This window comes from Carassius auratus, chromosome 29 (assembly GCF_003368295.1).
Source record: "Carassius auratus strain Wakin chromosome 29, ASM336829v1, whole genome shotgun sequence".
In the NCBI taxonomy this organism is placed as follows: Eukaryota; Metazoa; Chordata; class Actinopteri; order Cypriniformes; family Cyprinidae; genus Carassius; species Carassius auratus.
Window position 1 is genome coordinate 7431786 of NC_039271.1, and position 18274 is coordinate 7450059.

The window sequence follows — 18274 nt, forward strand, 5'->3', positions numbered from 1 at the left end:
TTTAAGCTTGTAAGCCATGATAAAAATGAAAGCTAGCTGCTTTTATGCAAAGGAATTTTGCGTTTAAAAAAACACTAATGGACTTGTATGTTAGTCCGTTTACTGAATAATTAACAGCTGCATCGCGTGCACAATGCGCAGCCATACATTATTGATCCCTTGGTTGTTTTTGACTCTAGAGGGTTTTTTTCAATTAATAAACACTCTGTGGTTGGAATAAGCACTTACATTTCTAAGCAGCATGGTTTGCTAGGTTTTAAATACTGTGCTTCTATATAAAAAAATGTTAAATCAATTTTCTGGTTTCTCTCATTTTTGTAGAACATCGATGGCTCAGAAAATGAGGAGGTAAGTGCATTTTCCAGGCATGTTGAGATGTGATGATTCTCATATGGGTGACACAGGTTGGATTTCTAATCACATTCTTGATCTCTAATTTCCTGTCATTTCCCACTGTATCTCAAATCCAGCAAAAAAGACTTTCTGTAGGACAGCACACAAAACTAGAATGCCTTTCGGCAATATTTTCTGAAGAGTAGCAAACAAAGCCAGTGTGGTCTTTTCGTCCAGGGGACTACTTGAGTTGAGCTCAAAGTGGAACCATAAATATTCAAGGTGAGGGCCACCAACACACCTAAACGTTTCACACTAGTAACTTTACTAGTAACTTACAATAAATTTACTGAGATACAGATATAAAAAGTAGATTTTTGTATAGACGTAATGTAAAAACAGGAGGGTCATAAGGTTTCCTTTGGAAGGTTTTAGAAGAGCTTTTGTCACTGAGACAGATGTGTTGCAATGGAAAGAAGGCCCCAGTAGTGATTTACCAGCTTAAAGTCTGCATCTCAAGGGCATTTACATTATCAATTAATGGAATATTTATAGCATATGGAAATGTGGCTATCCACACCTCTCAGCAGGGGCTGTAATTACATTTCAGTGAGAGGAGGCCAGTGGAGGAAAGCTCTCAGTAAGACACCTGGAAGGCACAATGGAGCTCAGGATTGTGTGATACAACCGCCATCAGCTTCTCAAGGCATACAGGTAATAATGGAGCACAACGAGTCCGCTTCTGTGTGAAGACTTTACCTATCAGATGATCCAAGAACTTTTCTTAAATTGCGTTGTGGTAAATCTTTTAGATCTTTGTGAAAATAAACACTGCGAACAACTATTGCATTTATTTATTTATTTATTCTGACAAAACCAATGGTAAATTTGTTGGCTATATATATATATATATTCGAATATCGTCATCTCAGGGACGTTGAAGGATATGGTTAGTCCTCATTTAAGTTTGTGCTGTCTGGGAAACCAATGTCTGGTAAACACCAAGCAGAAGCCATGCAACACATTTCATTTGCCTTGTTTAGTGAGGAAAATCCCGGAAAAAAAAATTGTTTTTCTTCTCCCTGACTGGTCTGGCACTGAGACAAAGACATCGTATTTCTCATGCACAGTTAACCTTTTCATTAAACTACATTGCATAATTATCGCAAGAAGCCCCGGCATCCTCTATTGTTGTTTAATTAGCCAGTTAATGTTGTTAGTCTGTGCTGCAAACCATTCATTTGTCTTGCTTAAGGAGCCTCTCTCGCCGTAACCGAGAGGAAATTGAGTTTATTTATTGTGAACAGGGACAAAGTGATCGTTATTACATTTTAATAAGCTCCAGTTTACACTGCTGAGTTGTTGATTACAGCGAAGGCTTTATGGAAATGGGACTTTCTGTTGTGTATGCATCAAGTTGTCCTGTGAGAAAGTGAGAAGACATGGCATGCTATATGTGAAGTTGCTCTCACGTATTGATCCTGGTAATATTCTTTAGCACTTAACATTTACACTAGCTGGACGGGATATGAAGTGCCTTATTGAATGTGTACTTTAATGCCTTCCTCTTGTGACAGGCCTAATCGATAGCCTTTGCTTCATTAGTTAGCAGAGTTCTCAGTTTACCCTCCTTTAAAGATGAAATTTATCTATGACAAAAAAAGAAACCAGATGTTTGCTAGACCAGGTATTTTATGGTCACTCCTGTTACCGGCGTACAATACTAAATCAATACTGATCTTGTTTGGTGACGGATTTATGACTTTATTTAGTAAGAATAATAATAGGGTGGGTTTTTTTTTCTTCATTGTGGCTCTTTTTTGGAAATATTTTTTGAAAATGTTAAGTTTTTAACTCCACCCCTCCCCAAATTTCATTTCTACTACATTTATTCTGTTTAAATTCATATTCATCCATTTATTTCCACCACAAATAACGATGGAAATTATATATATATATGTTTATTTAAGGCTTATTTAATAGCACTTTGTCACATACTCATATTAAATCATACTTTTTGACAAAATTACAACAAGTTACGCACAATAAAAATAGTAATAAAATTAGATTTACTGTCACATTTCATCTCATGCTTGTTTTTGCAGGCATTTTTGTCTCACTAATTTCGCTTTTAATAAAAAGTTTTAATTGTAAAATTGTTTGTTGTGGTGGAAATGACACTTGCTTGTCATTCATAATTTACTTAAAATTGATTTATTTCATTGTTTTGATAATTATTTTAGGGCATCTGTAAATTAGGTGATATGTAAATGATATAATAATATTTGTATGATGGATTGTTTAAAGTTTAAAAAGTACTTTTCAGAGTTTTAACAAAAATCTTTTGCCAAATCATGTGTCTTTGAACTATGAAGATGATCCAAGACATAGCTGCAGCTTTCAGATAAAGAGTTTTATCCTGGAGTTTCTGTACATTCTGTTTTTATTTTCATTCTCCTTAGCGTTTTTTTTTTTTTTTTTTGGATACACGCGATTAATCACCCTCAAACTTATATCTGTTCCTCTGCTCACCTTCACCTGAAATACTGCAGTCAGCGTCCCTGAATTGCATCCATCTTCCCTGTGCAATTGGTTGACCCATTATCTCATTAAAGTCTACAAGGAAAACTCCTTCTCTTTATCTGCGATAATCTAATTAGCATGAGGCAGATGGTTTAATAAGCGATATCTGCGCCGTTTAGCCTCCCAATTGCCCAGGTGGAGAGCCGGGGAGCCTCCTCTGGATGCCTCCTCTCTTCCTGCCTGTGAATGGCTCTCTTGGGCTCATATTAATGCTTCCTCTGCCTGAGGGTAGCAGTGCTCGCTTTCCCTCCAGATATGAATACAGAAGAAGAAGCTGAGGGAATCAAACACGATGAAACCCTAATTATTTTGCTTATTAACCAAGCTTAACTAGTTAACAGATGTTGTGCAGCGAATTAATGCATTCTTTCCTTTTATAATTTTTTTTCTTAATTAGATTGTTTGTCTCGTCTACATGGTTATCAGCGATAATGGCACTTGCCGGCGGGTGAAGATCAATATCATATTATGCAATCGGCACATTCTCCTTACCACGTGAGTCTATCAGACGTGACAAGGAAGAGCAGAAGGGCAGAGAGAGCAAGAAAGACCATCATTAAGAAGAGGAAAAAGTCCAGTGACCAGATTACATTACAACCTTGTTTTTTCCCCTTCTGACAGTTCTACCGGCTGATAATGAGATGAAGAACCCGGTGCCCAGACGTGAACGCTCAGATGAAGTCCGGCCGACAGACAGCCCAGCCATGGCCACTACATCCTGAATCTAGGCAAATAGGAGCCGGGCAGTCAGCCTTCAAGGGAAAGATCCGCTCAATTACTTCCCCAACTTTCAGCTGAGGTCTTCTTACTGACCGGCTGAGAGGATCTGTAATGAGAGCGGATTTAGAATAAAAAGATGTGCCCATCTACAAAAGCAGAAGGGAGCTTGGCCTCGGATTGATGGCTGGAAATGGTGGGGAAGTCAAGGTGAATCTGTGAAGCGTCGCCCCGGTGAAGGATATGGCAGAACGGCCCAGCAGATCCAGAGAGAAAGGTGGTCCGCTTCCCAGCTCACCCAAAGCCTCATAAGCAACATAAATGGAGCTTTGCTCCACTCGTCTACATTCTGGAAAGACCTTAACGGCCCCCATTAACACAAACCAAAGGGAGGTCTTATGGAAGGCAGCCACAGAGTTACTCAAAAGCTGAAAATCAGAGGCTGAAGACTTGGAAGAACCAGATTTTCTTTTAACCAAAGAAGAGGACCTTTCTTTCTTCTTTACCGTTTAGATTATTATAAATGCACCTAAATCTTTGCCTATTTAGCTATATTAATATATAAATGTTCCAAAATTGATTTCAGTACTTTAGCAATAAATTATGCATTGAATTGAAAAAAATATAATATGACAAAAACGGATGAATCAAGTTCACACCATCACTTCCTGGATTTGGCAAAGTTAGTGTATTACTAGCTTCTCATTTCAAGATCATTCGGAATTGTGACTTCTGTCCTCATATGATTTAAACAACATGCCAATTAAATGGTCTGTGAACTAATCAGCCTCAGAAACACTTTCAAAGGAAATTGATTATTTCTGAAAGAAAACATGAAATTAGTCTTGTACTTCTTGCCTTAGGTAAGAGATTAGAAATCATGCTTATGCTATCTAATTCAAACCGGTGCTAGCTCGCTCGGAGAGGAAGGACATCAGAAGTTAATTACTCTCAGCTGTGAATTGAAACCATATCTAATTGCATGCTGGATTAATTACAAGCATCTGTGGTGTGCATGCCTAAACAAGAGCCCTCATAAATAACAGCAGGTACATCAGCACAGATGGGAATTCTCCAGCACAGCCCTCAGTGTACATTGAAAAAATGCTACTACTGTACTTCTTGTTTGGTAAGACTTAGAATCTTAGTATCTTGGAATCGCTATATTTTCTGAACCTATTTATCCTGGTATTAATATTTGTCTCTGGCCAGCTGAGACAGATTGCCGTTTAAAGTCTTAAAGTGTCTCCTGTGGCCAATGTTTGTGTATGTATTTACGTGTAATGTTGTCAGGTTTTCCTTTCTTTACGATGGCCAAATGTATCCAGATGTTTCTGAGGAATGTAAAAATGCATCATAATGGAACCTGATGCGTTTTCATATCCAAAAATACTAAAACTTTGTGAGTGGAGTTGAGCTTTTGGTTAGTTACTCTATAGTAAATATAATTAGCTTAATTTAAGAACAGTAGACGCCAGTGGTGAGTCCCTGGTAGGTTTTTCTTCGTTATTTCTTCAGCATCTGTGTATAGGGTCTCGGTTTCAGACAGATCATCCCTTCGCTCCCCTCCCGGGCACCGATCAACTGGGGTGTTTACATAAAAGACTCTTCAGTTTAAAGGAATTTGCATAGTCAAATCCCTTCTCATATTATAAATGTAATTAAATCTCTTAACACAGAGGCAACCTCTGAATGTTTTCGCTGCTGAAGCACTTTCCCCCACCGCTGTTTTACAATCAATTTAAATGAAGGAGATTCACAGTCATCGCCGAAGTGCTCTGATCAGCATCAGCTGTGAGTTTATGATGTGCGCAATACAGTCGCAATTAATGCGTGCCCTGTCCTCGCAGGCGTTCTGTGCCTCAGGCCGCCTCGGGAGAATCATATCTAACTTTGTGCGGACCTCAGTCAAAACTTAGACTTTGCACGCATCAAGTTTGCATTAAGAATATTAATGCCCATATTAATTTTGTATTGACCTTTCTTGGCCGCCTTCATCCGGCAGTCTAAAGAGAGAAAGAGGCAGTTTTAATTCCCCGGCTTGAAGACAGAGAGCCTTCGGCTAATGAAAAAAGGCAGTCAAACAGAGCTGCTCACACAACATATTAAAATAGCAAGATCAATAGTCCACTCTTAAGATTATAGCCAAACATTCCCATATTCCCAAACAGCAGGCAGGAAAGAGTACAGCCCTTTCTGTTGGATGCCAGCAAATGAAATCAATTGCACAACTTTAATCTCAGACATGGAAAGTAATAGGTTTTAAATATTTGTGATATCTCTGCTGAGCGTTTTGTGGAGGATGTCTATTTTAGGATACTCTTACTGCATATATGTGCACAGTTCGCTGTATTTATGCCATCCTCAGCAATATTCTGAAAGATTGCGGTTGAAGTGTTTCTTAACTTTTTATGGTCCAATGGGTCATGTTACTGTAGGATCGTACATTTATTTCTACAGCAGGGAGTCTCAATCCTTTTTTGGTTCATGACTAATTTTTAAAGATCTAAAGCTTTGTCAGCCCTTGTAAAAGTATTACTTAAACTCTTTAGCATCTCTGTTATATTCTTAAGAATAGCACATTTTGCCATTTAATTACATTTGTATTAAATTAACCTAATCTTGCACCATGAGTTGACTTTTTTTTTTTTTTTTTTACACTTCCTGTCACTAATATTCATTCTAATGCAACTCGTTCAATCTTGAGATGCACATTATTTCTGAGGTATTTAATTTGTAAATAATGTATATACTTTGCCTCTCAGGTTAATGAACACTTCTCAAAGTTCATTGTTTCATTAGTTTTTGGGATTCATGTACTCTGGCCGACGTGTTTAGTCACAAAATAAACTTCAGCAGTGACCGAGGGGACGGAAGGAGACATGTTAAGACTCATGTTGTGTTTTTCTAAAGTGGACTTTCTGTGTAAACATCACTCAGGAGAAATCACATTTCTGCTTTGATTTAATTAAAGCTAAATATTGGCCAATCGTCAACAGCTGGCCTGGCGGATGCTTGACACTATAATTATCTCCTGAGGTACTTTGTCTTAAAGACTGTGCTCGAGCGTGAAACCAATTCCAGCATTCACTCATCAGGGGCCACGTCGTTTGGCTGTCTTTGCTTACCGCTTCTTTAAGTCATTTCTGAATTGCAACATTGGATCAAACAGGACTGCTTTGCGACTCGCATTGGCTGGGGAATTACAACCACTCTGCTGTTAATGAAAAATAATAATTCAGTCTGTTTGGTGTTCTAGTAGGTCTATTTTTTTTTTTTTTTATAGCTCAAACGTACTAATATATATATTTTTTATTATACTTTATATTGACATTCTAAAATAACTAAAACTGAAAAAAAAAATACATTTATAAAACTATATAGTCAAAAAGTCAATACTAAAAATGACATGCAACAAGCCAACTAAAACTTTAACTCAAATGAAAGTGGAAAATATAAAAATAATTATTCCAACAAATTAAATACAGTAGTGTCTCAATGTTACTAAAACAACACTGATGTATAACATTTAATGTAGTATGTTTTGATCTATATATATAATATTTTACCAGTGCCATTGTAGAAATGCTTTATTAAATTATTTTTTTTTGAAAATAGGCGGATCAAGGTCAACTTTAATTTTAGAGGGATTGAGAGGTTGTGATTTGCACTCAGACGAGCAGACAGATGCAAATGTTAGCAGATGTGGCCTCCCAGACCAGAAGTATTGTGTTGCGGTGATGTAACTTGTAGACACTGCAATATATGTTGCTTTTGATGGCACAGCGGCTTGTGAGTGTTACAACAAGCCGACAGTATCCACCCATACATGTTCTATACTTTTTTTTTTTCATTGACTTATCTACTCCCTTTCTCTTTTCCCCCTCATTCCTTCTTTCTTTTCTTGAATTATTCAACAATGTCACAGCAGTGACCTGTCCCTTGTCAGCACCACCTTCAGTACCTGCAGCTCCGAGGCTGTGGTGATGTGAGGTGTGTCTCTCTTTTTTGCTCTCTCTCTCTCTCTCTCTCTCTCTCTCCTGGCTGTAATTTGTGTCGGTGACAGCAGGTTGATGACTGAGCAGCAGCATATGTTTGTGTGTGTGTGTGTGTGTGCATGAGGCCTCCTAACACACATTTTCTCTCTCTCTCTCACTGCCGTGTCATTGTGAGAAGCCTGGAGGAGACAGGCCGCAGGTTTTTTAACCCAGCGCTCCGCCGTTCACAGCTGCGACTTGTCACATTAGTCAACTCAAATTTTAAGAAAATCAATTCCAAAGTTTAATTCGCTCGACTTCCATGCCTGTTCTCCCTCCGCACCTTGGCTGTGGTGCCCCCCGCCACCCCCCAGCACCTCATGAAACAGACTCCCAAGGGGCACAAGTCATCAATCTTAAATCACGTCCTCAAAACTAATGGCGGAGCTCTGTGCCGAGCCTGCTAAATTGAATTATTAGTGGATTGACAAAAAACTGCTGGGATTATTTTAGGGACAGGCACTGAGAGGCTTAATGACAGGAAGTGGCAGGGGGTGGAGGGAAGAGAGGATGTGGCCAGAGTGAAGTAAGAAGGGACACGATTCAGAAGGGACATCGCTTCCATCAGCAATTCATCAAGGCATGTGCACCCGTGCAAGCTGCCAGTCTTGGGTCGAAACACTCTCTCGGTGTTAGTATGCGAATGCAGACGCTTATAGCTGCGCAAGCAAGAATGCATTGGATTTTTAAAAAAAGCACCACTAGGGGCGCTGCAGCGTGCATTAGCTTAAACTGTGAGGTCAGCTGCTGTCATCGTAGAGAAACACTTTGAAAGTTGACACATTTGTTGCTATCTGAGTAATACCACATTTGATTTGCCACATTAAGCTATTTGTAGCAATGTTAGTAAAAATAACAGATAGCTTGGTATACAGTATTACATATTTTGTGAAATATACATAAACATACTGTTTGCTTAACAACAAATGACTCTTATGAGCCAGTTCATTTAATGAATCACTTAAAATGTTTGAAGCAGACCCTGAATTTTTAAGCACAGTTACTGAATATCGCAACTTTCTTACTCGCTGGATATTTATCACTGTGTGTAAAGATGCTCATTTACAAAAGGGTTTTGTGGTAATAAAAGTCTAATCAATTGTAAATATATTATAGTTTAATGTGTAGTTCAGAAACTGAATTCTATAGGAATAACTGGTGATTCCCATCACAACCTACCAATATTGAGTGGTTTGGGCATGTAAGCTGATGCTGAGATGTATTTACAGATGGTTTTCCCTCCACCGGGTCTTGTTTTGTGTGTGTGTGTGTGTGTTTAGAGTTACAGCTGTGCTCCTGGCACATGAATGGTGATGGATGAAAGTTGTTCTCTCCCAGAGCACAGCACTGAATTAAATTGAAAGGTACTGTTGATTCCCCCCGTTACCGCCTCAGAATCAAGTTTGTTTGAAATTGATTTAAGCCAGGGGGGTCTATGTGGAAAGAAGGCGGCAACGGTTTGATTAGAAGGGATGATTAGATTTGTCTCTCTTTTTTTCCTTTGCTGGTGTCAGCAAATCAGATCTTCTCTCTCCCTTGTCAACACAAGCTCCTTGTTGAGCAGTCAAAGCTAATTTGCAGATGTGCCACTTGTTGTTTTGTTTGTTTTTTCTCATCTTACTTCCCCGATACCAAATTCCCTTTCTTCTTTGTTTGCCGAGCTGTTTTGACCCAAAATGTTGACCTATCCTTACGGTCTTCTACTGTTTAGCCTTCACTCTGAAAAATAAAAGTTCTTTATTGGTGTCTAAGGTTACATGTAGAACCTTGAAGAACATCCATGGAATCCTTATAGTGGAAATTATATATACATATATATATATATATATATATATATATATATATATATATATATATATATATATATATATATATATATATATATATATATATATATATATATATATATATATATATATAATTATTATTATTATTATTATTATTATTATTATTATTATTTTTTTTTTTTTTTTTTAATGTTCTTCACACTAAGAAAATCAATGTTTAATTTTTGGAACTGTTCTCACTGAAAGGCTCTTCTATGGCATCACTGCACAAAACCCTTTTGGAAGATTTTTTAGATTGTAGATGAGGAGTTAGGAAGCTGTTGAGGTTGGCTGTCATCTTTTCAACAGGATGGTTTCCTTTGGGGGAAAACAGAGCTTCTGGCTCGTCATTCATCATCGGTGGTTCTGGTCTGTTTTGCAGTCTCCAATGGCAAGAGTCTGTCTCCATCTCATCCATCTTCAGGCCAAAGTCTGCATTGCAATTAAACCTCTTACTCTTGTGTGTAATAAACAAATGGGCCATGTTAAACAGGATCAAATGTGGGTTATCATATCTTCTGCTGTTTAATCCAATTCAAAGATTGGTTGTTACCTCCACGTCGCTTTTTCCTTCGGCCCCATAAGGTGTCAGTCAAAGTGTCATCAGGCTTCCCCCAAGCTGCCTGGGACGGTGTCCTGTTTTCAAGACTTCACAGCGATGAGGACTGAAAGCGGCTAGTGCTGTAAACCTCCATGTCTGTGCCGTCCACAAGAGATTTGTCAATACACTGAACCACATAGGTTCTGGCAGGCTTTCTACAGGGACGATATTTGCCTTGAAGTACTGTCTTTTCTCATCTTCAGTGTCAGCCCGCGGGCTGGAAGACAACATATGTTCTCTTCATGTCCACCAGACACGGCCCCAACAGTCACATGACACATGGAGCTTAAATGCATCACATATTTCCGCTTTCTTCACTACTTATGAGAACAGATGGCGCAAATTACTGTTGCAGAGATACTTTGACAAACACCAGTGTCCCGACACCGAAATGACAAAATCATTAATTGGTTTCGGGTACGTTGGTGATTTTTCGCACAGCATGAAGGCCTGTCTAAAACTCACAGATGTAAAAGATTAATCTGTTGCCTTCAGGTAGGTGAGATGAAAATGATGACTCCTGACTGTTTGGAGTTGCTCTCCTCTTTAAACAGAAGAGGAAACACTTCCTCGTCGTCCTGGGGAAGTCTCTTATTTGTCCTTGAATGGTCTCTGTGATGGTGACCCCTCTGGCTGTGGTAATTATGACAATTTGAGGAATGGGCTGCGACTATCAGTGCTTTCCTCTCATTTACTCAATGTGGCATTTAATTGATTTTACCACCCAAGAAGCCAACTAAATATAATCATATTATAAACCCTTTCTCCATGTAGAAAGTGGTTTTTGTGCTCCATTTCTGTGATTTGCATTTTGCTGATTTAAAACTGTAAATGGCTTTTGTTTTTAATGAATTAGATGTTTTCAGTATTGTGAAATGTTTTCTTCAAGTAATCAATTTATTAATAAGTAATTCAACATTATGCAGTTATGCAGTGTGAGATCGGTGTTTCATGAGATTTAAATATGAATTTTGTGGTGGTGGAGGGTGAGCTTTCAAATAAATTTGTAAATGCTAATTATAAAACAAAAGGCTTGTTTGAGTAATAATAATAATCATATTTTTTGTATATATTTTTTTGTATTAATGTTTTTGTTTTTATGAATTTATGAATTTGCGGTTTTCAGTATCATCATATTTTTATCAAGTAAATAATTTATTAGTAAGTAATTCAACATTATGTAATTAGTGTCAGATCTGTTTCTTGAGATTATAAATGACATTTTTTTCTTTCAATTAATATTTAAATACTAATTATAGAATATAAAACTTAAACTTATTAAATTTGAGTAATAATGTTTTTTTCTTGCTTTTAATGTCAGATCTGTTTCATGATATTTTAAATATGAAGCTTTAAACAAGTCTTCAAGTTTGTTTTAATGCTAATTATAAAAATGTTAATTTATTATTATTGTAGTAGTAGTAGTAGTAGTAGTAGTTTTATATAGAGTATATTTTTAGTCATGTTATTAAACTATAATTTATTTTATTTATAAGTGTTGTATTTAATTTTTTTTTATTGATTATTGAAATTATTTTCTCCAAGAATCAATATGGTTATTTGATATGTGACATACAACTAGCACTACAGTTTAGTGATCATTATGCAAACTTATTTGACTACAGAATGACATAACTGACTAATCAGAAGCTATTAAAAAATATTAAGAAGTGTTACCCAAGTATTTCATAGTGCGTTACTCCATAACCTACTGTGTATGAGAACGCAGGTCATTTTTTCATTTCGTTGCAGCCATAACCCAGAGTCCCACGTTGAGAGCTATAATCTTGTGCCTCTCTGGATGTGTGGAGCCCTTGTTAATGTTAAACCGAGATTAGCCCTTTCATCTGCCATACAGCTCAGTTCTCGCCCCCTCGTCTCCTCTGCCCCCTTCAAGTATTCAAAATTAATACTCCCCTCAGCTCCGAGGCCACTGTCTGATATTAACAAAGTAATAAAGAGAATGAATTTTTAAAGCGTGTATTCTTAGAGGGTTAATATTAGACTGTTATCAATGAGAGGTCAAGTGATGTGGGGAATTTTGTGGCAGTTGTAGGAGCAATATTGATAGCTTAGTATTTATCCGTTTAACTTTATTTCATATGCCTTAATATATGACACATGAGTTTGAGTTTTTTGTGGTTGGTAGTTATGTAGTTATTTTTTACCACCAATTTGTTAAATGGATAAGCTGCATACATATGCATACAAGGGTTTTTTGGCCAAAATATTCAGAACACAAACTTTATTACCCATTTCTAGATAGAAAGATACTGTATGATGCTATCTTTCCTTCTACTTCTCCAACATCTCAGTTGCTCTCACTTCTTCTTTTCTGTCGTCCTCTCTCTCCATTAATCTTTCTGAAAGGCCTGATATCATCCATCTCCCCAGTCGGCTATTCCCGAGGGGTAAATTACTCCAGAGGCCCGTGTGGCCCCGCTCTGTATCAGGTTGACCCACGTCTTGTTTGCCATTTTGTGTACACTGCTGTTTATTTAACAAGGAGCAGAGTGAGAGGGCCTTCCAGAGACGGTCCTTTGATAGTAACTTTGACACCCGAGCTGAATAATAACCCTCATTATGGAGTGGCTGACAGCTCCTGAAAGAGCTGATTTATGAATATGCTGGGGGCAGAAGCCTGCTGCCTTTCCCTGCTCGCTCTCCACGGCTCCGCCGGCATCTCGGGCCGCCACCGTCCATGTGCTTCCACCTTCCTCTCCTCTCCTCATTTCTGTGCTAGTGATTACAGGAATGTTACGTCAGGAAACTGTGGGACGATCTGAGAGTTTGAGATCTGAAGTCAATGGTAGTGTCCAATGAGACCAAGAAATAAACACATTTCCTCTATTGGTGTTTAGATGAAAAAGAAAATGATATAGGGTTGATGGGTGTATATATGGATAGATGAATAGAAGTAAATGAGTAGGTAGATATAGATGGATGGATGGATGAATAGAAGCAGATTAGACGGTAGATCGTGTAACTGGGTAGATATTGATGGATAAATTGAAGTAAATGGGCAGGTAGATACTGTAAATGAGTAGATATGGATAGATGGTAGATAGATGGGTGAAGGGATAGATAGATGAATAGAAGTAGATGGGTGGCTAGATAGATGGGTAGATGGCTGGATAGAAGGCAGAGAGATAATCTATGTATTATTTTGCCAAAATGTAATTTGATCCATCTCGTAAACAATTTTCCATTTCAGATGACGTCATCAAGACTTCATTTTTCAACCCTTCCCTCCAACCCGCTGTCAGTTCATAAGTTTTATTTTTTATTTTTCAAACATTGCAACTGTTTCTTTTTATTTTTCGGGTAGTTGGTCATGAAATTTTAAAGCTACCCCCCGCGAGATTAAGCCTTATACTGTATGTATTAACCCTTTTTAAATACACCCATATCAAAGCTAGCTTAAATAAATAATGAGATATGTATTTCTCCTTTTCTGACACCCCAGCAGAATCAATTAAACAGGGAAGGGAAGGGATCTCTGGGAAGACTGCGGGTTTGGAGAGGCCTTGAGCCTGAGCTTTGGACACCGTGGAGGTGGGATATCCTGTAGATATGCATAAACGGGTTGAGGAGGATGAAAGCTGCTCAGCAGATGCAGCCATAGCAGCCTGTCGGAATCCTGCCATGCTGGCCTTGATTTATAGCCATCTCAGTCTGACTCCCTTCCAAATCCTCCCGCTGCCTTTCTTGAGTTGGTGATAGTGCAACTACAGTTCACATACATGCAGAGTGACGACAAATTGTACATAGGACTGGTACCACTAGACTGTCAGTTTTGTCTTTAGAAGACAATAGCAGAAAGCTTTTTAAAATGCTACTCAAATTACTGTGTATATAAATTTACTTTTTAATTAATCACTTGCCATGGGTGTATAAAGAACATTTCCTGGCCATAAATTTATTTAGATAAATGAATAAAATGTATAATTTATTAACATTTCATTTCATTTAAGCTATTGTTAGGATCTGCAGGTTGATTAAGAACCTTCATGGGCAATAATGTTTTAATAGATTTCTTAGCAGACAAGACATAAAAAAAAAAAAAAAAAAAAAAAAAAAACCTTTAGGCCCCTAGATAAAATGCTTATGATATATATATATTTGTGTGTGTGTGTGTGTATATGTGTGTGTGTGTGTATGTATTGGTAATTATTTAATGTTGTTTTTGTTTTTCTGACAAATAGAAGGGAATGGCAAAAAATTTTTTTATTGCACTGCAGCTCTGACATAGTTTTCTTCACTCTTAAAGTTTAAACATGAAAAAAGACTGTTCATGTTTTTCTACATTAATTTGATCTTCCATAAATACTGTATGAAAACCAAAAAGTGGCACAAAAGCTCAAAAATGATGCCTATTATCAGCAGTCCACTTTGAGCCAAACAGCATCTCTAGAGTAGCAATGCTGTAGTATTTGGTGCTGTTTTGTGTCATCAGTGTAATAATGATGTGTGCATGGTTTCTTCAGGGACGTGGTGTTGTTCGTCACACTGAACCTGAGGACACAGATGATGCCTCGGAGTCGCACTCTGATGTTCCCAGTTCCTCCTCTCTCACGCAGCGTTAAAAAGTCTGGATGGAAGGTAAGGAATAGGCTTTATTAACTTTAAATATGCATGATGTTTCTGAGAAAAGTGCAGTACGGCATTGAGAAACATCCAAAAGCTTGACTACTTATTTCTACTTATTTTTTTCCCCTTTTCCCCCTCTCCTTCTCAAAAATTGTTAATAATTGAAAACACAGAAGGGAAGAAAAGGGGGAAAAAGACACCAAGATTCTGACACACTCTGCATAAACATCTCCTTATTAGTGACCCTAGATGCCCGGCGAGATTCTGCCGCCCCACACACACACACACACACACACACACACAACCTCCACTGTGACTGAAGCACCCCGCTGAGAGCTCAGATGTCAGAGGTCGGCCTTCACCATCATAACCTCTACAGACGTGTCTTCCGGTCTTTCACAGGTGACTCATAACTATGAACTATTAAGCAATGAGGTCAGAGAGTCGTGCAGTATTGTGAATATATTCATGGCAAAAAGTCATTGTTAGGCAAAGTGTCTCTTTAGAAATGTTTTGGCAGGTACAATACAGTTTTTTTTTTTTTTGAAAATCTGTATATTTGAATTATTTCTGGAGGAAGTAATGATGCTGAAAATTCAGCTTTGTCATAGGAATAAATTGTTTTAATATACAGTATATTAAAATAGAAATCAGTTATTTTAAATTGTAGTAATATTTCACAATTTAACTTTTTTTTTCTTAATTACTATATATACAGTATATTTTATTGTTGTTGTTGTTGTTGTAAATTTTTGTTTTTTGTTTTAAAAATAAATGCGACATAAACATTACAAAATCTTACTGACTCCAGACCTTCATAGAGTTTCATAACTCTTGCTTTATCAAGTATTTAACATGGCTGGAACCGCCTGTCGACTGATCACAGTCTATTTTACTGAAACACACTGATCTGTGATTATAGGTATATTGATTTGTACTTAACCTGTAAATCAACAGTATAACAGCTCTAATAATTATTATTCAGTGGTTAAAGATGTTAACATCATGAAAGAAACATCTGTGAAACCTCCCGCTCTGTCGATTCCAACTTTACACACGCTCAGGCCGTCCGATATGTAGATGAGTTTGTTACATCATCAGAACCGATTTGGAGAAGTTTATCAGATCGTCTCTTGCTCACCATTGGATCCTCTGCAGTGAATGGGTGCCGTCATAATAAGATTCCAGACAGCTGATAAAAACATGACAATAATCCACAAAACTCCAGTCCATCAGTTAATATCATGTGAAGTGAGTACCTGCTCATTTGTAAGAAACAAATCAATCATTGGACATGAATTTACCATGGTGTCTACTTTTACTAAATTCTATACTTATAAAGAAACTAATTTAACCTGAATTGAACTTTTAAGTCAGTCACCGTTTGTAATAGTTGTTATAGTTGCTCTGAATCTTTACCAGTGATGGGAGTCTTTCTTCGTCCCACACACATTGTTTCTTCCACATCTTCATTGAAGGTGTCAAGTTAAATGTATGAGCAGCATGTATTTACCCATCATCATGATACTGTTAAAGCATGCCTCTGTACTAGCGCTCGCTAGTGTATTTATGACTCTCATTCACTGTCTTCTATTTATTATTACCTACGTTGCGTTTATTATCTCAAGGCCTTTCACTAGCCGGTGATACATGGACCCTCCTCTGAATTTTAATTTCAGAAAAGTGTGATTATTCCTGCCAGTGCCCTGTAAGAGGACGTCCTTCATGGTTCTCTCTCAGTGATGGATTAACACCCGGCCGGTTAATGAATGGGCTTCATAAGTTGTTAATGCTGTTTTAAGTTGCAGTTTCTATTCATTTTCTAGCCAGCGTGACTCATGTTTTCTCTTATTCGACACTTTTTTTTGCAATCATTTCTACTGAAGCTTGCATTATACACACTATATATATATATATATATATATATATATATATATATATATATATATATATATATATATATATATATATATATATATATATATATATATATATATAGGAAATATTTCAATGTTATTTTAACTTAAAATAGATTGTTATATTTTAATTTGGTCATTTTTTTTTCGTTTTTTTTTTAAGTCATTATACTGTTTGTTTATATTTCAATTTACTGTTTTAAAGTGCGATTTCTATCAATAATGTTTTCTCTTATTCCACATTTTTACAAGTATTTCTTTTACAGTTTGCACTATACATACTTAAACGCCTCTGGATTATTATTTGATTTTAACTTGACATTTAAATGTTTTGGTATTTTTAAGTTTTAATGAATAGTTTATATTCTATATTTTTTTTGGTTTTGTAATTATTTGAGATAATGAAACATTGCTGTAGGCCTACACAAACGTTTGAGTCAAACCTTAGGTCTGCCTCTGGGCCCAAACTTTTCATCTTTGTAAAAACCCAGTTATAGTTGAGGATGTTAACATGGATACCATGGAGAATTGTAGGGTCAACTTCTCATACCATGTCTATGCAAAGCTCGCAACCGCGCTCCTTACTAGCCTCTCAGCTCTCCGTTATGCATTTTATTGGCAGGTGCTGTAATCTTTGCACACACAGCACATGTGTAAGCTGTCAGCCTGGCCTAAATTACAGCATAACAGGCTAAGCTAAAAGCTCCAGTTAGAATACACCATGCTTTAAAAAGCCCACGCAGGATGACTAAATTACAGAGTGGCTTCGTCTGAGCGTGAGCAGGGGGATACGATTAATTCCCGCTCCAATGGCTCCGATTATTCTCCGGTATCAGGAGCCAAGAAAGAGGATTATTTTGATGCAAATATAGTTGTCAGTTTGGAAACTCCAGATGCAATCATTTCCATCTTGGGATAATTATGGGATCAGGAGTGAGGTTTGGGTTGAAAGCTGGCGCAGGATGAGCTATCACTCTTTAATGAAGGATTTTACACACTGAGGGTGAGTTCTCTCCTGATGCACATCTGTTTTAATAGGACAGGGACTGTCTGACCCAGCGGAGAGCAGTGATTAATTATATACTTTGTCCCTTCTTGTCTATTAGGGGGTTAAAAGTGTCAGGAAAGTGGGTACCATTGACCTTTAACCTTTTTCACAGAGCTGTTCATAATAAAGGCCCTGTGTAAGAAAGTGCTCTATGTTACGGCCTTACGATGACCACCTCCACTCCACACTGGAGTATCCGCTCTCCTCGTGTACAACAGAGCAAGGTTAGGGCATCCACTCGGTGGATAATAATTTTTTTTGTGAGATTTTTGTGAATAATGAGATCAGATATTCAAAATAAAGTAAGAGTTACATCGGCTTTGTTTTAACATCTAGGCATCTTTTCAGTTAATAATAGTTAAGTGACGGTGTTGATGAGAAATAAACCCTGACAGGATGATCAGGACCCAATGTGAAGCAAAGTGGTCTTGAAAACTCAGCAAAGGCTTTTTTTCTTCTAAATCATCAGTTTTAAATGTATTCATAATTTTTGAGTGAGTGAAAGTGAAATTACACTTTATTTTAAGATGATGTTTTTGCAGTGTAATTACACTGCTCTATATATATATATATATATATATATATATATATATATATATATATATATATATATATATATATAT

At 37.1% G+C, this 18274-nt stretch overlaps 1 long non-coding RNA gene across 1 annotated transcript in view; it reads left to right on the forward strand.

Annotated features, from left to right (window-relative positions):
- Positions 1–18274, forward strand: part of LOC113047942 (uncharacterized) — a 65601-nt gene that overhangs the window by 12737 nt on the left and 34590 nt on the right. The window contains exons 6-10 of the long non-coding RNA XR_003276376.1: positions 322–348; positions 471–615; positions 944–1047; positions 14585–14699; positions 14928–15089. This is a non-coding gene — a long non-coding RNA (uncharacterized LOC113047942). The remainder of the gene's footprint in view (positions 1–321; positions 349–470; positions 616–943; positions 1048–14584; positions 14700–14927; positions 15090–18274) is intronic.